Source organism: Euprymna scolopes, chromosome 5 (assembly GCF_053919585.1).
Source record: "Euprymna scolopes isolate OS-2025 chromosome 5, ASM5391958v1, whole genome shotgun sequence".
Lineage (NCBI taxonomy): Eukaryota > Metazoa > Mollusca > Cephalopoda > Sepiida > Sepiolidae > Euprymna > Euprymna scolopes.
The window spans coordinates 81,328,600-81,349,627 of NC_136486.1; the positions used below are offsets into that span (position 1 = coordinate 81,328,600).

The following is a 21,028-nucleotide window of genomic DNA, read 5'->3' on the forward strand; positions in this document are numbered from 1 at the left end:
ACAACATTTTATTTGCTGAAAACGTTCTGCAAAGAAATCAAACTAATAATTGGATAAATAGAAAAATTATTAATCTATATATATATATATATATATATATATATATAGATATATCTATATATATATATCTATATATAGATATATCTATATATATATATATATATATATATTTATATAAGGCAAATGCAGCGTGTGCATTTTTGTATATCCAAGAAAGGCTTTTTTCACCGGGCTTCCCGGGGTGGGGGTAGGGGTTACTATCACTTAGAAGTGTTTATATACCCTCTAGATAATAATATCTACAATTTTCAAATGCGCACCGCGTCTAGATTTATTTACAGCGACTTTTACAAAATTATTGCTATTTCGACTTCTCATGTGTTGATTCGTTTTTTTCGTAAAAAAGCGAAACTGATGTGAAACTAATGAGCGGTTCTTGCCCCATGAGCCAGGAACGTCCAGAATGGTCAATGTCAGTTTTCACTGTCAAATCAGACAATTGCTTTCATTTGGGCACACTCCCCTAATAAAGGGGAAGCTGGTTTTCCCCAACATGTTGGGGAAACAAAATCAGACAAAGTTGGGTAAAAAACAAACCCAAAAGAACTACCCTGCAGTTAAAATTCAGTACAGAATTAAATTCTCCATGCACCTACCACTTGTGTGTTTATAAACGTTAAGTGCTCTTCATTTCCTTTGGCGTCATGTTTGACCTTATTTAGTATGCACCTGTCACATCACTTTTTAATGATTTTATTTCAAACATTCTCACTCCTCTGCCAGTGTGGCGGTAAGTCCTCAGCCTATTAACCTCAAAGATTCGTGTTTGAGTGTACCTACCTACCAAATTTTTTTTTTTTCTTTTACACCTCCAAACACCAGGCAACGCCGGGTACCCTCGCTAGTTGTTAATAAATAGGAAAATTATTAATTGTTAATAAATAGAAAAATTATTAATTGTTAATAAATAGGAAAATTATTAATTGTTAATAAATAGGAAAATTATTAATTGTTAATAAATAGAAAAATTATTGTTAATAAATAGGAAAATTATTAATTGTTAATAAATAGAAAAATTATTAATTGTTAATAAATAGGAAAATTATTAATTGTTTATAAATAGGAAAATTATTAATTTTTAATAAATAGGAAAATTATTGTTGATAAATAGGAAAATTATTAATTGTTAATAAATAGAAAAATTATTAATTGTAAATAAATAGAAAAATTATTAATTGTTAATAAATTGAAAAATTATTAATTGTTAATAAATAGGAAAATTATTGATTGTAAATAAATAGAAAAATTATTAATTGTTAATAAATTGAAAAATTATTAATTGTTAACAAATTGAAAAATTATTAATTGTTAAGAAATTGAAACATTATTGTTAATAAATAGGAAAATTATTAATTGTTAATAAATAGAAAAATTATTAATTGTAAATAAATAGAAAAATTATTAATTGTTAATAAATAGGAAAATTATTAATTGTTTATAAATAAGAAAATTATTAATTGTTAATAAATAGGAAAATTATTAATTGTTAATAAATAGAAAAATTATTGTTAATAAATAGGAAAATTATTAATTGTTAATAAATAGGAAAATTATTAATTGTTAATAAACAGAAAATTATTAATTGTTAATAAATAGGAAAATTATTAATTTTTAATAAATAGGAAAATTATTAATTGTTAATAAATTGAAAAATTGTTAATTGTTAATAAATAGGAAAATTATTGTTAATAAATAGGAAAATTATTAATTGTTAATAAATAGAAAAATTATTAATTGTAAATAAATAGAAAAATTATTAATTGTTAATAAATTGAAAAATTATTAATTGTTAATAAATAGGAAAATTATTGTTAATAAATAGAAAAATTATTAATTGTTAATAAATAGGAAAATTATTAATTTTTAATAAATAGGAAAATTATTAATTGTTAATAAATTGAAAAATTATTAATTGTTAATAAATAGAAAAATTATGGTTAATAAATAGGAAAATTATTAATTGTTAATAAATAGGAAAATTATTAATTGGTAATAAATAGAAAAATTATTAATTGTTAATAAATAGGAAAATTATTAATTGTTAATAAATAGGAAAATTATTAATTGTTAATAAATTGAAAAATTATTAATTGTTAATAAATAGGAAAATTATTAATTGTAAATAAATAGAAAAATTATTAATTGTTAATAAATTGAAAAATTATTAATTGTTAAGAAATTGAAAAATTATTGTTAATAAATAGGAAAATTATTAATTGTTAATAAATAGGAAAATTATTAATTGTTAATAAATAGAAAAATTATTAATTGTTAATAAATAGGAAAATTATTAATTGTTTATAAATAAGAAAATTATTAATTGTTAATAAATAGGAAAATTATTAATTGTTAATAAATAGAAAAATTATTGTTAATAAATAGGAAAATTATTAATTGTTAATAAAGAGGAAAATTATTAATTGTTAATAAATAGGAAAATTATTAATTGTTAATAGAAAAATTATTGTTAATAAATAGGAAAATTATTAATTGTTAATAATTAGGAAAATTATTAATTGTTAATAAATAGGAAAATTATTAATTGTTAATAAATAGAAAATTATTAATTGTTAATAAATAGGAAAATTATTAATTTTTAATAAATAGGAAAATTATTAATTGTGAATAAATTGAAAAATTATTAATTGTTAATAAATAGGAAAATTATTGTTAATAAATAGTAAAATTATTAATTGTTAATAAATACAAAAATTATTAATTGTAAATAAATAGAAAAATTATTAATTGTTAATAAATTGAAAAATTATTAATTGTTAATAAATAGTAAAATTATTAATTGTTAATAAATTGAAAAATTATTAATTGTTAATAAATAGGAAAATTATTAATTGTAAATAAATAGAAAAATTATTAATTGTTAATAAATTGAAAAATTATTAATTGTTAATAAATAGAAAAATTATGGTTAATAAATAGAAAAATTATTAATTGTTAATAAATAGGAAAATTATTAATTGTTAATAAATAGAAAAATTATTAATTGTTAATAAATAGAAAAATTATTAATTGTTAATAAATTGAAAAATTATTAATTGTTAATAAATAGGAAAATTATTAATTGTTAATAAATAGAAAAATTATTAATTGTTAATAAATAGGAAAATTATTAATTGTTAATAAATAGAAAAATTATTAATTGTTAATAATTGGAAAAATTATTAATTGTTAATAAATATGAAAATTATTAATTGTTAATAAATAGGAAAATTATTAATTGTTAATTAATAGAAAAATTATTAATTGTTTATAAATAGAAAAATGATTAATTATTAATAATTGGAAAAATTATTAATTGTTAATAAATAGAAAAATTAATAATTGTTAATAATTAGGAAAATTATTAATTGTTAATAAATTGAAAAATTATTAATTGTTAATAAATAGAAGAATTATTAATTGTAAATAAATAGAAAAATTATTAATTGTTAATAAATAGGAAAATAATTAATTGTTAATAAATAGGAAAATTATTAATTGTTAATAAATAGGAAAATTATTAATTGTTAATAAATAGGAAAATTATTAATTGTTAATAAATAGAAAAATTATTGTTAATAAATAGGAAAATTATTAATTGTTAATAAATAGAAAAATTATTAATTGTTAATAAATAGGAAAATTATTAATTGTTTATAAATAGGAAAATTATTAATTGTTAATAAATAGGAAAATTATTGTTAATAAATAGTAAAATTATTAATTGTTAATAAATAGAAAAATTATTAATTGTAAATAAATAGAAAAATTATTAATTGTTAATAAATTGAAAAATTATTAATTGTTAATAAATAGGAAAATTATTGATTGTAAATAAATAGAAAAATTATTAATTGTTAATAAATTGAAAAATTATTAATTGTTAATAAATTGAAAAATTATTAATTGTTAAGAAATTGAAAAATTATTAATTGTTAAGAAATTGAAAATTATTGTTAATAAATAGGAAAATTATTAATTGTTAATAAATAGGAAAATTATTAATTGTTAATAAATAGAAAAATTATTAATTGTTAATAAATAGGAAAATTATTAATTGTTAATAAATAGAAAAATTATTGTTAATAAATAGGAAAATTATTAATTGTTTATAAAGAGGAAAATTATTAATTGTTAATAAATAGGAAAATTATTAATTGTTAATAGAAAAATTATTGTTAATAAATAGGAAAATTATTAATTGTTAATAATTAGGAAAATTATTAATTGTTAATAAATAGGAAAATTATTAATTGTTAATAAATAGAAAATTATTGTTAATAAATAGTAAAATTATTAATTGTTAATAAATTGAAAAATTATTAATTGTTAATAAATAGGAAAATTATTGTTAATAAATAGTAAAATTATTAATTGTTAATAAATAGAAAAATTATTAATTGTAAATAAATAAAAAAATTATTAATTGTTAATAAATTGAAAAATTATTAATTGTTAATAAATAGAAAAATTATGGTTAATAAATAGAAAAATTATTAATTGTTAATAAATAGGAAAATTATTAATTGTTAATAAATAGAAAAATTATTAATTGTTAATAAATAGAAAAATTATTAATTGTTAATAAATTGAAAAATTATTAATTGTTAATAAATAGGAAAATTATTAATTGTTAATAAATAGAAAAATTATTAATTGTTAATAATTGGAAAAATTATTAATTGTTAATAAATATGAAAATTATTAATTGTTAATAAATAGGAAAATTATTAATTGTTAATTAATAGAAAAATTATTAATTGTTAATAAATAGAAAAATGATTAATTATTAATAATTGGAAAAATTATTAATTGTTAATAAATAGAAAAATTATTAATTGTTAATAAATAGGAAAATTATTAATTGTTAATAAATTGAAAAATTATTAATTGTTAATAAATAGAAGAATTATTAATTGTAAATAAATAGAAAAATTATTAATTGTTAATAAATAGGAAAATTATTAATTGTTAATAAATAGGAAAATTATTAATTGTTAATAAATAGGAAAATTATTAACTGTTAATAAATAGAAAAATTATTGTTAATAAATAGGAAAATTATTAATTGTTAATAAATAGAAAAATTATTAATTGTTAATAAATAGGAAAATTATTAATTGTTTATAAATAGGAAAATTATTAATTGTTAATAAATAGGAAAATTATTGTTAATAAATAGTAAAATTATTAATTGTTAATAAATAGAAAAATTATTAATTGTAAATAAATAGAAAAATTATTAATTGTTAATAAATAGGAAAATTATTAATTGTTAATAAATAGGAAAATTATTAATTGTTAATAAATAGGAAAATTATTAATTTTTAATAAATAGGAAAATTATTAATTGTGAATAAATTGAAAAATTATTAATTGTTAATAAATAGGAAAATTATTGTTAATAAATAGTAAAATTATTAATTGTTAATAAATAGAAAAATTATTAATTGTAAATAAATCGAAAAATTATTAATTGTTAATAAATTGAAAAATTATTAATTGTAAATAAATAGAAAAATTATGGTTAATAAATAGAAAAATTATTAATTGTTAATAAATAGGAAAATTATTAATTGTTAATAAATAGAAAAATTATTAATTGTTAATAAATAGAAAAATTATTAATTGTTAATAAATTGAAAAATTATTAATTGTTAATAAATAGGAAAATTATTAATTGTTAATAAATAGAAAAATTATTAATTGTTAATAATTGGAAAAATTATTAATTGTTAATAAATATGAAAATTATTAATTGTTAATAAATAGGAAAATTATTAATTGTTAATTAATAGAAAAATTATTAATTGTTAATAAATAGAAAAATGATTAATTATTAATAATTGGAAAAATTATTAATTGTTAATAAATAGAAAAATTATTAATTGTTAATAAATAGGAAAATTATTAATTGTTAATAAATTGAAAAATTATTAATTGTTAATAAATAGAAGAATTATTAATTGTAAATAAATAGAAAAATTATTAATTGTTAATAAATAGGAAAATTATTAATTGTTAATAAATAGGAAAATTATTAATTGTTAATAAATAGGAAAATTATTAATTGTTAATAAATAGAAAAATTATTGTTAATAAATAGGAAAATTATTAATTGTTAATAAATAGAAAAATTATTAATTGTTAATAAATAGGAAAATTATTAATTGTTTATAAATAGGAAAATTATTAATTGTTAATAAATAGGAAAATTATTGTTAATAAATAGTAAAATTATTAATTGTTAATAAATAGAAAAATTATTAATTGTTAATAAATAGAAAAATTATTAATTGTTAATAAATTGAAAAATTATTAATTTTAATAAATTGAAAAATTATTAATTGTTAAGAAATTGAAAAATTATTGTTAATAAATAGGAAAATTATTAATTGTTAATAAATAGAAAAATTATTAATTGTAAATAAATAGAAAAATTATTAATTGTTAATAAATAGGAAAATTATTAATTGTTTATAAATAAGAAAATTATTAATTGTTAATAAATAGGAAAATTATTAATTGTTAATAAATAGAAAAATTATTGTTAATAAATAGGAAAATTATTAATTGTTAATATATAGAAAAATTATTAATTGTTAATAAATAGGAAAATTATTAATTGTTAATAAATAGGAAAATTATTAATTGTTAATAAATAGAAAAATTATTGTTAATAAATAGGAAAATTATTAATTGTTAATAAATAGGAAAATTATTAATTGTTAATAAATAGAAAAATTATTAATTGTTAATAAATAGGAAAATTATTAATTGTTAATAAATAGGAAAATTATTAATTGTTAATAAATAGGAAAATTATTAATTGTTAATAAACAGAAAATTATTAATTGTTAATAAATAGGAAAATTATTAATTTTTAATAAATAGGAAAATTAATAATTATTAATAAATTGAAAAATTGTTAATTGTTAATAAATAGGAAAATTATTGTTAATAAATAGGAAAATTATTAATTGTTAATAAATAGAAAAATTATTAATTGTAAATAAATAGAAAAATTATTAATTGTTAATAAATTGAAAAATTATTAATTGTTAATAAATAGGAAAATTATTGTTAATAAATAGAAAAATTATTAATTGTTAATAAATAGGAAAATTATTAATTGTAAATAAATAGAAAAATTATTAATTGTTAATAAATTGAAAAATTATTAATTGTTAATAAATAGAAAAATTATGGTTAATAAATAGGAAAATGATTAATTGTTAATAAATAGGAACATTATTAATTGGTAATAAATAGAAAAATTATTAATTGTTAATAAATAGGAAAATTATTAATTGTTAATAAATAGGAAAATTATTAATTGTCAATAAATAGAAAAATTATTAATTGTTAATAAATAGGAAAATTATTAATTGTTAATAAATAGAAAAATTATTAATTGTTAATAAATAGAAAAATTATTAATTGTTAATAAATTGAAAAATTATTAATTGTTAATAAATAGGAAAATTATTAATTGTTAATAAATAGAAAAATTATTAATTGTTTATAATTGGAAAAATTATGAATTGTTAATAAATATGAAAATTATTAATTGTTAATAAATAGGAAAATTATTAATTGTTAATAAATAGAAAAATTATTAATTGTTAATAAATAGAAAAATTATTAATTATTAATAATTGGAAAAATTATTAATTGTTAATAAATAGGAAAATTATTAATTGTTAATAAATAGGAAAATTATTAATTGTTAATAAATAGGAAAATTATTAATTGTTAATAAATAGAAAAATTATTGTTAATAAATAGGAAAATTATTGATTATTAATTAATAGAAAAATTATTAATTGTTAATAAATACGAAAATTATTAATTGTTTATAAATAGGAAAATTATTAATTGTTAATAAATAGAAAAATTATTAATTGTTAATAAATAGGAAAATTATTAATTTTTAATAAATTGAAAAATTATTAATTGTTAATAAATAGGAAAATTATTAATTGTAAATAAATAGAAAAATTATTAATTGTTAATAAATTGAAAAATTATTAATTGTTAATAAATTGAAAAATTATTAATTGTTAAGAAATTGAAAAATTATTGTTAATAAATAGGAAAATTATTAATTGTTAATAAATAGGAAAATTATTAATTGTTAATAAATAGAAAAATTATTAATTGTTAATAAATAGGAAAATTATTAATTGTTTATAAATAAGAAAATTATTAATTGTTAATAAATAGGAAAATTATTAATTGTTAATAAATAGAAAAATTATTGTTAATAAATAGGAAAATTATTAATTGTTAATAAAGAGGAAAATTATTAATTGTTAATAAATAGGAAAATTATTAATTGTTAATAGAAAAATTATTGTTAATAAATAGGAAAATTATTAATTGTTAATAATTAGGAAAATTATTAATTGTTAATAAATAGTAAAATTATTAATTGTTAATAAATAGAAAATTATTTATTGTTAATAAATAGAAAAATTATTAATTATTAATAATTGGAAAAATTATTAATTGTTAATAAATAGGAAAATTATTAATTGTTAATAAATAGGAAAATTATTAATTGTTAATAAATAGGAAAATTATTAATTGTTAATAAATAGAAAAATTATTGTTAATAAATAGGAAAATTATTGATTATTAATTAATAGAAAAATTATTAATTGTTAATAAATACGAAAATTATTAATTGTTTATAAATAGGAAAATTATTAATTGTTAATAAATAGAAAAATTATTAATTGTTAATAAATAGGAAAATTATTAATTTTTAATAAATTGAAAAATTATTAATTGTTAATAAATAGGAAAATTATTAATTGTAAATAAATAGAAAAATTATTAATTGTTAATAAATTGAAAAATTATTAATTGTTAATAAATTGAAAAATTATTAATTGTTAAGAAATTGAAAAATTATTGTTAAAAAATAGGAAAATTATTAATTGTTAATAAATAGGAAAATTATTAATTGTTAATAAATAGAAAAATTATTAATTGTTAATAAATAGGAAAATTATTAATTGTTTATAAATAAGAAAATTATTAATTGTTAATAAATAGGAAAATTATTAATTGTTAATAAATAGAAAAATTATTGTTAATAAATAGGAAAATTATTAATTGTTAATAAAGAGGAAAATTATTAATTGTTAATAAATAGGAAAATTATTAATTGTTAATAGAAAAATTATTGTTAATAAATAGGAAAATTATTAATTGTTAATAATAAGGAAAATTATTAATTGTTAATAAATAGGAAAATTATTAATTGTTAATAAATAGAAAATTATTAATTGTTAATAAATAGGAAAATTATTAATTTTTAATAAATAGGAAAATTATTAATTGTTAATAAATTGAAAAATTATTAATTGTTAATAAATAGGAAAATTATTGTTAATAAATAGTAAAATTATTAATTGTTAATAAATAGGAAAATTATTAATTGTAAATAAATAGAAAAATTATTAATTGTTAATAAATTGAAAAATTATTAATTGTTAATAAATAGAAAAATTATGGTTAATAAATAGAAAAATTATTAATTGTTAATAAATAGGAAAATTATTAATTGTTAATAAATAGAAAAATTATTAATTGTTAATAAATAGAAAAATTATTAATTGTTAATAAATTGAAAAATTATTAATTGTTAATAAATAGGAAAATTATTAATTGTTAATAAATAGAAAAATTATTAATTGTTAATAAATAGGAAAATTATTAATTGTTAATAAATAGAAAAATTATTAATTGTTAATAATTGGAAAAATTATTAATTGTTAATAAATATGAAAATTATTAATTGTTAATAAATAGGAAAATTATTAATTGTTAATTAATAGAAAAATTATTAATTGTTAATAAATAGAAAAATGATTAATTATTAATAATTGGAAAAATTATTAATTGTTAATAAATAGAAAAATTAATAATTGTTAATAATTAGGAAAATTATTAATTGTTAATAAATTGAAAAATTATTAATTGTTAATAAATAGAAGAATTATTAATTGTAAATAAATAGAAAAATTATTAATTGTTAATAAATAGGAAAATTATTAATTGTTAATAAATAGGAAAATTATTAATTGTTAATAAATAGGAAAATTATTAATTGTTAATAAATAGGAAAATTATTAATTGTTAATAAATAGAAAAATTATTGTTAATAAATAGGAAAATTATTAATTGTTAATAAATAGAAAAATTATTAATTGTTAATAAATAGGAAAATTATTAATTGTTTATAAATAGGAAAATTATTAATTGTTAATAAATAGGAAAATTATTGTTAATAAATAGTAAAATTATTAATTGTTAATAAATAGAAAAATTATTAATTGTAAATAAATAGAAAAATTATTAATTGTTAATAAATTGAAAAATTATTAATTGTTAATAAATAGGAAAATTATTGATTGTAAATAAATAGAAACATTATTAATTGTTAATAAATTGAAAAATTATTAATTGTTAATAAATAGAAAAATTATTAATTGTTAAGAAATTGAAAAATTATTAATTGTTAAGAAATTGAAAAATTATTGTTAATAAATAGGAAAATTATTAATTGTTAATAAATAGGAAAATTATTAATTGTTAATAAATAGAAAAATTATTAATTGTTAATAAATAGGAAAATTATTAATTGTTAATAAATAGAAAAATTATTGTTAATAAATAGGAAAATTATTAATTGTTAATAAAGAGGAAAATTATTAATTGTTAATAAATAGGAAAATTATTAATTGTTAATAGAAAAATTATTGTTAATAAATAGGAAAATTATTAATTGTTAATAATTAGGAAAATTATTAATTGTTAATAAATAGGAAAATTATTAATTGTTAATAAATAGAAAATTATTGTTAATAAATAGTAAAATTATTAATTGTTAATAAATTGAAAAATTATTAATTGTTAATAAATAGGAAAATTATTGTTAATAAATAGTAAAATTATTAATTGTTTATAAATAGAAAAATTATTAATTGTAAATAAATAGAAAAATTATTAATTGTTAATAAATTGAAAAATTATTAATTGTTAATAAATAGAAAAATTATGGTTAATAAATAGAAAAATTATTAATTGTTAATAAATAGGAAAATTATTAATTGTTAATAAATAGAAAAATTATTAATTGTTAATAAATAGAAAAATTATTAATTGTTAATAAATTGAAAAATTATTAATTGTTAATAAATAGGAAAATTATTAATTGTTAATAAATAGAAAAATTATTAATTGTTAATAATTGGAAAAATTATTAATTGTTAATAATTGGAAAAATTATTAATTGTTAATAAATATGAAAATTATTAATTGTTAATAAATAGGAAAATTATTAATTGTTAATTAATAGAAAAATTATTAATTGTTAATAAATAGAAAAATGATTAATTATTAATAATTGGAAAAATTATTAATTGTTAATAAATAGAAAAATTATTAATTGTTAATAAATAGGAAAATTATTAATTGTTAATAAATTGAAAAATTATTAATTGTTAATAAATAGAAGAATTATTAATTGTAAATAAATAGAAAAATTATTAATTGTTAATAAATAGGAAAATTATTAATTGTTAATAAATAGGAAAATTATTAATTGTTAATAAATAGGAAAATTATTAATTGTTAATAAATAAAAAATTATTGTTAATAAATAGGAAAATTATTAATTGTTAATAAATAGAAAAATTATTAATTGTTAATAAATAGGAAAATTATTAATTGTTTATAAATAGGAAAATTATTAATTGTTAATAAATAGGAAAATTATTGTTAATAAATAGTAAAATTATTAATTGTTAATAAATAGAAAAATTATTAATTGTAAATAAATAGAAAAATTATTAATTGTTAATAAATTGAAAAATTATTAATTGTTAATAAATAGGAAAATTATTGATTGTAAATAAATAGAAAAATTATTAATTGTTAATAAATTGAAAAATTATTAATTTTAATAAATTGAAAAATTATTAATTGTTAAGAAATTGAAAAATTATTGTTAATAAATAGGAAAATTATTAATTGTTAATAAATAGAAAAATTATTAATTGTAAATAAATAGAAAAATTATTAATTGTTAATAAATAGAAAAATTATTAATTGTTAATAAATAGGAAAATTATTAATTGTTAATAAATAGAAAAATTATTGTTAATAAATAGGAAAATTATTAATTTTTAATATATAGAAAAATTATTAATTGTTAATAAATAGGAAAATTATTAATTGTTAATAAATAGGAAAATTATTAATTGTTAATAAATAGAAAAATTATTGTTAATAAATAGGAAAATTATTAATTGTTAATAAATAGGAAAATTATTAATTGTTAATAAATAGAAAAATTATTAATTGTTAATAAATAGGAAAATTATTAATTGTTAATAAATAGGAAAATTATTAATTGTTAATAAATACGAAAATTATTAATTGTTAATAAACAGAAAATTATTAATTGTTAATAAATAGGAAAATTATTAATTTTTAATAAATAGGAAAATTATTAATTATTAATAAATTGAAAAATTGTTAATTGTTAATAAATAGGAAAATTATTGTTAATAAATAGGAAAATTATTAATTGTTAATAAATAGAAAAATTATTAATTGTAAATAAATAGAAAAATTATTAATTGTTAATAAATTGAAAAATTATTAATTGTTAATAAATAGGAAAATTATTGTTAATTAATAGAAAAATTATTAATTGTTAATAAATAGGAAAATTATGAATTGTAAATAAATAGAAAAATTATTAATTGTTAATAAATTGAAAAATTATTAATTGTTAATAAATAGAAAAATTATGGTTAATAAATAGGAAAATTATTAATTGTTAATAAATAGGAAAATTATTAATTGTTAATAAATAGGAAAATTATTAATTGTCAATAAATAGAAAAATTATTAATTGTTAATAAATAGGAAAATTATTAATTGTTAATAAATAGAAAAATTATTAATTGTTAATAAATAGAAAAATTATTAATTGTTAATAAATTGAAAAATTATTAATTGTTAATAAATAGGAAAATTATTAATTGTTAATAAATAGAAAAATTATTAATTGTTTATAATTGGAAAAATTATGAATTGTTAATAAATATGAAAATTATTAATTGTTAATAAATAGGAAAATTATTAATTGTTAATAAATAGAAAAATTATTAATTGTTAATAAATAGAAAAATTATTAATTATTAATAATTGGAAAAATTATTAATTGTTAATAAATAGGAAAATTATTAATTGTTAATAAATAGGAAAATTATTAATTGTTAATAAATAGGAAAATTATTAATTGTTAATAAATAGAAAAATTATTGTTAATAAATAGGAAAATTATTGATTATTAATTAATAGAAAAATTATTAATTGTTAATAAATACGAAAATTATTAATTGTTTATAAATAGGAAAATTATTAATTGTTAATAAATAGAAAAATTATTAATTGTTAATAAATAGGAAAATTATTAATTTTTAATAAATTGAAAAATTATTAATTGTTAATAAATAGGAAAATTATTAATTGTAAATAAATAGAAAAATTAGTAATTGTTAATAAATTGAAAAATTATTAATTGTTAATAAATTGAAAAATTATTAATTGTTAAGAAATTGAAAAATTATTGTTAATAAATAGGAAAATTATTAATTGTTAATAAATAGGAAAATTATTAATTGTTAATAAATAGAAAAATTATTAATTGTTAATAAATAGAAACATTATTAATTGTTAATAAATAGGAAAATTATTAATTGTTTATAAATAAGAAAATTATTAATTGTTAATAAATAGGAAAATGATTAATTGTTAATAAATAGAAAAATTATTGTTAATAAATAGGAAAATTATTAATTGTTAATAAATAGGAAAATTATTAATTGTTAATAAATAGAAAAATTATTAATTGTTAATAAATAGAAAAAGTATTGTTAATAAATAGGAAAATTATTAATTGTTAATAAATAGGAAAATTATTAATTGTTAATAAATAGGAAAATTATTAATTGTTAATAAATAGAAAATAATTAATTGTTAATAAATAGGAAAATTATTAATTTTTAATAAATAGGAAAATTATTAATTGTTAATAAATTGAAAAATTATTAATTGTTAATAAATAGGAAAATTATTGTTAATAAATAGGAAAATTATTAATTGTTAATAAATAGAAAAATTATTAATTGTTAATAAATTGAAAAATTATTAATTGTTAATAATTGGAAAAATTACGAATTGTTAATAAATATGAAAATTATTAATTGTTAATAAATAGGAAAATTATTAATTGTTAATAAATAGAAAAATTATTAATTGTTAATAAATAGAAAAATTATTAATTATTAATAATTGGAAAAATTATTAATTGTTAATAAATAGAAAAATTATTAATTGTTAATAAATAGGAAAATTATAAATTGTTAATTAATGTAAAAATTATTAATTGTTAATAAATAGAAAAATTATTAATTGTAAATAAATAGAAAAATTATTAATTGTTAATAAATAGGAAAATTATTAATTGTTAATAAATAGGAAAATTATTAATTGTTAATAAATAGGAAAATTATTGTTAATAAATAGGAAAATTATTAATTGTTAATAAATAGAAAAATTATTAATTGTTAATAAATAGGAAAATTATTAATTGTTTATAAATAGGAAAATTATTAATTGTAAATAAATAGAAAAATTATTAATTGTTAATAAATTGAAAAATTATTAATCGTTAATAAATTGAAAAATTATTGTTAATAAATAGGAAAATTATTAATTGTTAAGAAATAGGAAAATTATTAATTGTTAATAAATAGAAAAATTATTAATTGTTAATAAATAGAAAAATTATTAATTGTTAATAAATAGGAAAATTATTAATTGTTTATAAATAAGAAAATTATTAATTGTTAATAAATAGGAAAATGATTAATTGTTAATAAATAGAAAAATTATTGTTAATAAATAGGAAAATTATTAATTGTTAATAAATAGGAAAATTATTAATTGTTAATAAATAGAAAAATTATTAATTGTTAATAAATAGAAAAAGTATTGTTAATAAATAGGAAGATTATTAATTGTTAATAAATAGAAAAATTATTAATTGTTAATAAATAGAAAAATTATTAATTGTTAATAAATAGAAATATTATTAATTGTTAATAAATAGAAATATTATTAATTGTTAATAAATAGAAAAATTATTAATTGTTAATAAATAGAAAAATTATTAATTTCTCAGAAAAAGTAAATAAGCTGAGGAATCCAATTATTTGAAAACTACCACCACAACAAAATTCAAGACCTTATTTATTTTCTTCTCTATAAAATTTCATGAAAATAAAATATATTTGAAGTTTAAGGGCTATGAGAGGATACCCCATTAGGGATTTAGATTTGGTAACACTTTATTTACATTTTAATTTTAGATAAGAATTATCTTTTAGATTTTATGTAAATTCTCTAACGATTTTTGCTATAGGGGACTCACGAATACACATACACTCAGACATTGAGTTTTATATGTAGAATATAAAGAACTAGCAGGAAGATGTGAATGAGGATAAATGAATGTTCCACGCTTCCAATACTTTTATTGTCATTGAAATCTGTGAAATCGTCCATTTTTCAATCAAATCAATTGGTTACCTGCTCTAGTTAAGGACTCGCCAGTATGCACCAAGAGGAAACTTCACATGCCTCTCCACAGTGACTTAGTACACAGTTCATTGTAGTTTACATTGCACTGTGGGGAACCTAAAGTTGATTTTATAAAATTATTTTGGTTTGAATTAAAGTTTAAAATGTAAAAGTCAAGTATCATGGTTGAATTGTGCTCTAAACAGAAACATTCAAAATTCACTTATGATGTTAGCGTTAACTTTAGTTGAAATCTGACTATTTCTTCCTTAATCAAATTTTTTCAATTATCAATTTTTGGTACTTATTGAAGGCATTCTGCTACAAACCCTATCTAAGAACACTCCCAGACACATAAAGTACATTTGTATAAAATTTTAAAAAATCAGCTCAGCCATCTTGGAGTCTATAGAGTACTGACTTACATACACACACACACACACACACACTGACAAAGTGTCTTTTATATATAAGTAGAGATATATATGTAGATATAGATATGCAGAGAGTAATAAAAAGACAGAGAAAGGGTCACATAGAGAGGAATAGGTGTTATGTAATAAATATACCAAAATTCTCCACTTACGTCTTATTATATTAAAGAAAAGAAAAAAAAAACGATTCTTTAATTTCAATAAGTGGGGAGAGAAATTAAAACAGCCTACTTGATGTTTTCAGTTTGGGACTTTCCTAACTAAACAATTCTGCTATTTGGTAAGTTGACTCATGACAAAGGTCCAATACACGTATTTGAAGTTTTATGGGTAACTTAGAGGCAAGTGCACATAGATATTTGGTACATAGAGGATAACATAGAGATTTGGGATGACTTAACATTCTCTTCCCAGAAAATTGAATACATATGATATAAATTTCATTAACATAGGTTATATTTGAAGTTTTAAGGGATGTTTGGTCCCTATAGCTCTCTTAGGTTAGGAGGGTGCTTAGACATTTGGAACCACTTTCATTGTCTTCTGAAAATTTCATAAAACTATTTGAAATTTATGGGGGTATGCCTTCATAGAGTATGTAAAGATTTGAGAACATTTCTATTATCTTCTGTTAATTCTACATAAGAATACACTTTAGATTTTCTAATCGTTCTTTCTATAGGGAACACACACATACATTGATAGTTATATATTTATATATTACTATCAGCAAAACTATTTCATATATATATATAAGAAAATTTGGCAATGAAAATTAGGAATAGGTACTTCTGTACTTATTTTACCGTTTTTCTGTGAGTTTGGCTTGAAATATACTAAGCGAGTATACTAAGGAAGTACAATAAACAAAAATAATAAAATCAACCTATCATAAAGTTTTGTCTTTTTTTTTCGTCCGAACATTTTTTGTTCTATTTTTTCTTTGATAAATGAATGAATGTTTTTTTTTTGTTTGTTTTAAGGAAGAATTACCTTTTTAATATTTTTGTTGTAACCTTTTATATGAGGACAGATTATTTTCTAGGGGATATTTTCTATTAATTGAAGGAAAGCAGCTGATGTAGGCAAAGTGGGCTGAGAAGGTTTTGAGAAAGTGAAAGAAGAAAGTTCCCTAACTGCGTAGTTTTCAGTGATATGACTGAGGGAGACAAAAGGACTTTTTCTTCAAAATTCTTTTCTCTACATAAATTCTATCAAATAACATTTCTTTTTTATGTTCTTTTTTTTTCTCCATCCCCATAATTGTGTGTTTATAAACGTTAAGTACTCTTCATTTCCTTTGGCGTCATGTTTGACCTTATTTAGCATGCACCTGTCACATCACTTTTTAATGATTTTATTTCAAACATTCTCACTTCTCTGCCAGTGTGGCGGTAAGTTCTCAGCCTATTAACCTCAAAGGTTCACCTTAGTTGTAGGGTCCATGAAATTAAGGCTTAGGTTCGCTGTTAGGTGTTGGAACCCTTCTGATCCTACTTTACTATAGGCTTTCCAGCAATCAGATACTATTGTGGTCCCCAGCAGAATATATATATTTTTATTATGGGAAGAAAGATTTTGGTGCTATGGTTAGGAACTGTGACCAGGAAACCTTTATTCTTGGTGGGGTCGTATCCTCCAAGGACCTAAGACAATTTGAGAAGCCTTCTGACATTATATTTCCTTCTATTAAATACCGACTCATCGATTTTGACCATGTATCCTGGGCCTTCAATCTGCTGAGGATTCTTGAGGAAATAGTCCTGACAAATGTCCTCAGGAAGTTTTTCTTGTTGGTGAGAGTGTAATTCAACCCAATACCACATTCTTGCCATAGGTTCTTATGGATTGCCATGTCATGGTAGCAATCTGGAGATGGGATTGATGGAAAAACATGCCATAATGCAAACAATGTCTGCATTACCCATTATTGCACCTGCAACCAGAACCGTCACTTGCATTTGTGCATCTCTTAAGGTTGCATTTACATGCATCTCAGCACGCTGCCAATTAGATGGTTTTCTTGGCAGAATGCAGTAATTTTTTTCTGTCAACTGCAGGATAACTTCCAGATAGCTGGACTCATGTTGTTGACAGGAATAAAAGTTGTTTTTTTCTTTGAACATGGAGAAAATTTGTTATCTCAGAGAAAATTGGAATGTGAATAAAAAATTCAATGAAATTTTTAGTGCGATTAAAATATTTTTTTTTTCATCCAATTTATTAGGTGTCGCACACATTTGGCCAAGCACTTCTCCATTGGCTGAGTGCACATGTTTGGCTAATTGGTTTTTTATTATCTGAACATACTCAATATATTCCAGTGATTTACACCATCCAGCCGGATATGGAAAAACAGTAAAATAAGTGCAGAAATACCTATAAATGTATACTATAGAATATTAATTTATTATAAATCCTTTATAACATAAATATGCAAATGAGTAAAAAATTGTGGTTGTTTGGAGATTACCATATATATATGGTATTTCAAAATAGTAAGTTATATCATATATTGCTATATATATGGTATTTCAAAATAGTAAGTTATATCATATATTGCTATATATATGGTATTTCAAAATAGTAAGTTATATCATATATTGCTATATATATGGTATTTCAAAATAGTAAGTTATATCATATATTACTATATATATGGTATTTCAAAATAGTAAGTTATATCATATATTACTATATATATGGTATTTCAAAATAGTAAGTTATATCATATATTGCTACATATATGGTATTTCAAAACAGTAAGTTATATCATATATTACTATATATATATATATATATATATATATATATATATATATATATATATATATATATTTGGTATTTCAAAACTGTAAGTTACGAGATATCATAGAATTATAATATAAGTGATTTTGTTCCTTCAGACTGCTGTTCTGTTCAATACTAGGAAGTGCACCTGTGTTACATGATAAGGGCTGTCCCCTTTTCATTTAAGTAAAAAAATAGGGAATTAGTTAAATGAAAATGATATCAGAATAAGCAGGGATTGAACCCCGTAGATAAGTCTTAAAAAAAAATAGGTTTCAATAGAATGTCTAGTTAAATTGTTGATGCTGTTAAAATATTTAATAAATACAAATTTGGCTGAAAACTATTCACATTCTTAGAAAGAATGCATAATAAAAATATCAATTACAGAATTAGACAAGTAGGTTAAATTCCTTTGTAAAACAACAAATTTCTTAGAACTTTTTATATACTACCTAGATTATAATATCTCCGATTTACAAAAGGAGATTGTGTGTATCTTTTATTTGAGCAACTTTTACACGCTATTTTCGCAGTATTTATTAGTCTCCGCATGTTTATTTGGCTTTTCTGTATATAAGCGAAACTGAATCCGAACAAAGGCATGTACCTGGTACTTGTGCCGGGAGGTCTAAAAAAGCAATTAGCTTTGATCAATGCAGCCAAAACCCATCATATCAGACCATTGCTATTCATTTGGATACTTCCCCTTTTTTATGGGGAGCTGGTTTTCCCTAACATCTTGGAGGAAACTGGCTTGTAGCCAAAGTTAAGTTTCCCTTATCGCGTGATGTTTGACCTTTTACGCACCTGTCACTTAACTTTTTAATCGTTGAATTAAAATGCTTTTTAGTTCCTGTCCTGTCGTGGCCAAGCAGTAAGATGGCAGGTTTTCTCACACTTGTTTTTTCACCTTCGCCTTCAGGCGAAGGTTTGTGCCTCCCTGCCTCCCAAAACTTTTTTCTTTTATACCGACAAATACCCAGGCAACGCTGAGCACCCATGCTAGTTTTCAATGGAAGATACACTTCTCATATTTTCATATGTATTGACTTTCTATTGTGTAAATTTAAAATATAAAATTAAATGGGGCTAGATTTACAAGGTATACTAACAATTGCAGAAAACTTAAGAGTCATTAATGTCTCAGTCATTACTGCCACCTTTTATATAAACCTCACCTGCCTGTTTAAATGCATGTATGTATGTATACATGTATGTCTGCCTAAAACTTTCGACAGGCGACAAATTTTCACGAGGTTGGTATCGTTTTAAATCTCGACCCTTCGGATGACAAATATCGAAAAATTGGCTAAAAACATTAATTTTCACCCTTAACTGGGCACTTTTCTACAGGGAGGAGTCGCATTTTTCACCAATATTTTTGAAAGGCATCTCCTCTTTTTGATTGGTTTTGTGATTGACACAACAGCAAAGACCTTACATTGTTTTTTAGTTTGTATTTTTCATGTTCTTTTCCTCTTACGTAGTACAGGTTTGAGCCTGTCTGCCTACTAATTATTATTTTTTTGTTTTTGTTGCTCAACACGCACATCCAAACACCCGGGCTAGTGTGTTAATAAAAGAAGACTGGAAAAGAGTATTAGTAATAAGTCAGCGAGTATGGATGAAGACAAAAGATTAAAAAGTTCATTAGTTGGAAAAGAAAAATGTTCTTATATGAAGAAAGAATGAATGTTGTGTTTGTAAGAAAGGGAAAAGTATTCATATATGAAGATGTACTGTTGCTGTAGTCATGGCACTGTAGGTATGTGTGCGTGTGTATTATAGTAAGTCCATGTATGTGTGGCTGTAGACATGTTAGTCTAAAATGCTGTGCTTTTTGTCAAACCCCAGGGTTGGATGACCTGACGCGATGAGAGCGGAGGGTTACACCTCAAGAGAGAAGATTAAGGTTGGAAGAAGGGCCACAGAATGAGTTAGCTGGCTTTGGTATCCTGGCTAAAAAAGAAAAAGTAGACTGTGTGGCAACCATTTTATCAACTTCTATCACGTGCTCAGTAGGGTAGGTTAATTTTTAACTTTTTCTGGAAAATCAAAAACTTTTATGCAGGGAA

The 21,028-nt window shown here is 17.2% G+C and overlaps 1 protein-coding gene across 6 annotated transcripts in view; it reads left to right on the forward strand.

Moving 5' to 3' along the window:
• The window catches only part of LOC145276888 (serine/threonine-protein kinase ULK3-like), a 169,661-nt gene that overhangs the window by 105,633 nt on the left and 43,000 nt on the right, over positions 1–21,028 (forward strand). The window contains exon 11 of one of the 6 annotated variants that reach the window (XR_013868048.1): positions 20,808–20,976. The exons of the other annotated variants lie outside the window; for them this stretch is intronic. The gene's annotated coding sequence lies outside the window, so the exon portion shown is untranslated. The remainder of the gene's footprint in view (positions 1–20,807; positions 20,977–21,028) is intronic. 6 annotated transcript variants of the gene reach the window in all.